Consider the following 4,596-nt stretch of genomic DNA (forward strand, 5'->3'; position numbering starts at 1 on the left):
GTCTATCATGTATGCTATGCTGTGTACCAAACCTGATGTAAACCTTGTCGTAAGTTTGGTAGGAAGGTACCAAAGTAATCCCGGCATGGAACACTAGACAGCGGTCAAGAATATCCTGAAATACCTGAAAAGGACTAAGGATATGTTTCTCGTTTATGGAGGTGTCGAAGAGCTCGTCGTAAAGGGTTACATCGATGCTAGACTCTAAGTCACAAACCGGATACGTGTATATTTTGAATGGTGGGGCAGTAAGCTGGTGCAGTTGCAAGCAAAGCGTTGTGGCGGGATCTACATGTGAAGCGGAGTACATGGCAGCCTCGAAGGCAGCACAAGAAGCAGTCTGGGTGAAGGAGTTCATTACCGACCTAGGAGTCATACCCAATGCGTCGGGCCCGATGGCTCTCTTCTATGACAACACTGGAGCTATTGCCCTTGCCAAGGAGCCCAGGTTTCACAGGAAGACCAGGCATATCAAGCATCGCTTCAACTCCATTCGTGAAAGTGTTCAAAATGGAGACATAGAGATTTGTAAAGTACATACGGACCTGAATGTGGCAGATCCGTTGACTAAACCTCTCCCTAGAGCAAAACATGATCAACACCAGAACTGCATGGGTGTTCGATTCATCACAATGTAACTAGACTATTGACTCTAGTGCAAGTGGGAGACTGTTGGAAATATGCCCTAGAGGCAATAATAAAATGGTTATTATTATATTTATTTGTTCATGATAATTGTCTATTATTCATGCTATAATTGTGTTATCCGGAAATCGTAATACATGTGTGAATACATAGACCACAACACGTCCCTAGTGAGCCTCTAGTTGACTAGCTCGTTGATCAAAAGATAGTCTTGGTTTCCTGACTATGGACATTGGATGTCATTGATAACGGGATCACATCATTAGGAGAATGATGTGATGGACAAGACCCAATCCTAAGCATAGCTCAAAAGATCGTGTAGTTCGTTTGCTGTAGCTTTTCCGAATGTCAAGTATCATTCCTTAGACCATGAGATTGTGCAACTCCCGGATACCGTAGGAGTGCTTTGGGTGTGCCAAACGTCACAACGTAACTGGGTGACTATAAAGGTACACTACAGGTATCTCCGAAAGTGTCTGTTGGGTTGGCTCGAATCGAGACTGGGATTTGTCACTCCGCATGACGAAGAGGTATCTCTGGGCCCACTCAGTAATGCATCATCATAATGAGCTCAATGTGATCAAGTGGTTGATCACGGGATCATGCATTACGGTACGAGTAAAGTGACTTGCTGGTAACGAGATTGAACGAGGTATTGGGATACCGACGATCGAGTCTCGAGCAAGTAACGTACCGATTGACAAAGGGAATTGTATACGGATTGATTGAATCCTCGACATCGTGGTTCATCCGATGAGATCATCGAGGAGCATGTGGGAGCCAACATGGGTATCCAGGTCCCGCTGTTGGTTATTGAACGGAGAGTCGTCTCGGTCATGTCTGCATGTCTCCAGAACCCGTAGGGTCTACACACTTAAGGTTCGGTGACGCTAGGGTTGTTGAGATATTAATATACGGTAACGCGAAAGTTGTTCGGAGTCCCGGATGAGATCCCGGACGTCACGAGGAGTTCCGGAATGGTCCGGAGGTGAAGATTTATATATAGGAAGTCAAGTTTCGGCCATCGGGAAAGTTTCGGGGGTAATCGGTATTGTACCGGGACCACCGGAAGGGTCCCGGGGGTCCACCTATCCCGGAGGGCCCCATGGGCTGAAGTGGGTTGGGAACCAGCCCCTAGTGCGCTGGTGCGCCCCCCTTGTGTTGGGGAACGTAGTAATTTCAAAAAAATTCCTACGCACAAGCAAGATCATGATGATGCATAGCAACGAGAGGGGGAGAGTGTGATCTACGTACCCTTGTAGATCGACAACGGAAGCGTTAACTTGGTTGATGTAGTCGTACGTCTTCACGGCCCGACCGATCAAGCACCAAAACTACGGCACCTCTGAGTTCTAGCACATGTTCAGCTCGATGACGATCCCCGGACTCTGATCCAGCAAAGTGTCGGGGAAGAGTTCGGTCAGCACGATGGCGTGGTGACGATCTTGATGTACTACTGTCACAGGGCTTCGCCTAAGCACCGCTACAATATTATCGAGGACTATGGTGGAAGGGGGCACCGCACACGGCTAAGAATATGATCACGTGGATCAACTTGTGTCTCTAGGGGGTGCCCCTACCTCCGTATATAAAGGCTCAAGGGAGGGGGGCAGGCCGGCCAGGAGAGGCGCGCCAGGAGGAGTCCTACTCCCTCTGGGAGTAGGACTCCCCCCTTTCCTAGTTGGAATAGGATTTGCGGAGGGGGGAAAAGAGGAGAGAGAGGAGGAAGGGGGGCCGGCCCCCTCTCCTTGTCCAATTCGGACCAAGGGGGGGAGGGGCGCGCGGCCCATCTCTGGCCACCTCTCCTCTCTTCCACTAAGGCCCACTAAGGCCCATATACCTCCCGGGGGGTTCCGGTAACCTCCCGGTACTCCGGTAAAATCCCGATTTCACCCGGAACACTTCCGATATCCAAACATAGGCTTCCAATATATCAATCTTTATGTCTCGGCCATTTCGAGACTCCTCGTCATGTCTGTGATCACATCCGGGACTCCGAACAACATTCGGTACATCAAAATGCATAAACTCATAATATAACTGTCATCGTAACCTTAAGCGTGCGGACCCTACGGGTTCGAGAACAATGTAGACATGACCGAGACACGTCTCCGGTCAATAACCAATATCTCGAAATACACCAACCCAACATGTAACTTTGGAGACACCTGTAGAGATCCTTTATAATCACCTAGTTACGTTGTGACGTTTGGTAGCACACAAAGTGTTCCTCTGGCAAACGGGAGTTGCATAATCTCATAGTCATAGGAACATGTATAAGTCATGAAGAAAGCAATAGCAACATACTAAACGATCGGGTGCTAAGCTAATGGAATGGGTCATGTCAATCAGATCATTCAACTAATGATGTGATCCCGTTAATCAAATAACAACTCTTTGTCCATGGTTAGGAAACATAACCATCTTTGATTAACGAGCTAGTCAAGTAGAGGCATACTAGTGACACTCTGTTTGTCTATGTATTCACACATGTATTATGTTTCCGGTTAATACAATTCTAGCATGAATAATAAACTTTTATCATGATATAAGGAAATAAATAATAACTTTATTATTGCCTCTAGGGCATATTTCCTTCAGTCTCCCACTTGCACTAGAGTCAATAATCTAGATTACACAGTAATGATTCTAACACCCATGGAGCCTTGGTGCTGATCATGTTTTGCTCGTGGAAGAGGCTTAGTCAACGGGTCTGCAACATTCAGATCCTTATGTATCTTGCAAATCTCTATGTATCCCACCTGGACTAGATCCCGGATGGAATTGAAGCATCTCTTGATGTGCTTGGTTCTCTTGTGAAATCTGGATTCCTTCGCCAAGGCAATTGCACCAGTATTGTCACAAAAGATTTTCATTGGACCCGATGCACTAGGTATGACACCTAGATCGGATATGAACTCCTTCATCCAGACTCCTTCATTTGCTGCTTCCGAAGCAGCTATGTATTCCGCTTCACACGTAGATCCCGCCACGATGCTTTGTTTAGAACTGCACCAACCGACAGCTCCACCGTTTCATGTAAACACGTATCCGGTTTGCGATTTAGAATCGTCCGGATCAGTGTCAAAGCTTGCATCAACGTAACCGTTTACGATGAGCTCTTTGTCACCTCCATATACGAGAAACATATCCTTAGTCCTTTTCAGGTACTTCAGGATGTTCTTGACCGCTATCCAGTGATCCACTCCTGGATTACTTTGGTACCTCCCTGCTAGACTTATAGCAAGGCACACATCAGGTCTGGTACACAGCATTGCATACATGATAGAGCCTATGGCTGAAGCATAGGGAACATCTTTCATTTTCTCTCTATCTTCTGCAGTGGTCGGGCATTGAGTCTGACTCAACTTCACACCTTGTAACACAGGCAAGAACCCTTTCTTTGCTTGATCCATTTTGAACTTCTTCAAAATCTTGTCAAGGTATGTGCTTTGTGAAAGTCCAATTAAACGTCTTGATCTATCTCTATAGATCTTTATGCCTAATATGTAAGCAGCTTCACCGAGGTCTTCCATTGAAAAACTCTTATTCAAGTATCCCTTTATGCTATCCAGAAATTCTATATCATTTCCGATCAGTAATATGTCGTCCACATATAATATCAGAAATGCTACAGAGCTCCCACTCACTTTCTTGTAAATACAGGCTTCTCCAAAAGTTTGTATAAAACCAAATGCTTTGATCACACTATCAAAGCGTTTATTCCAACTCCGAGAGGCTTGCACCAGTCCATAAATGGATCGCTAGAGCTTGCACACTTTGTTAGCTCCCTTTGGATCGACAAAACCTTTCGGTTGCATCATATACAACTCTTCTTCCAGAAATCCATTCAGGAATGCAGTTTTGACATCCATCTGCCAAATTTCATAATCATAAAATGCGGCAATTGCTAACATGATTCGGACAGACTTAAGCATCGCTACGGGTGAG

This window comes from Triticum urartu, chromosome 3A (assembly GCF_056163025.1).
Source record: "Triticum urartu cultivar PI428250 chromosome 3A, HENAU_Tu73, whole genome shotgun sequence".
Taxonomy (NCBI): domain Eukaryota; kingdom Viridiplantae; phylum Streptophyta; class Magnoliopsida; order Poales; family Poaceae; genus Triticum; species Triticum urartu.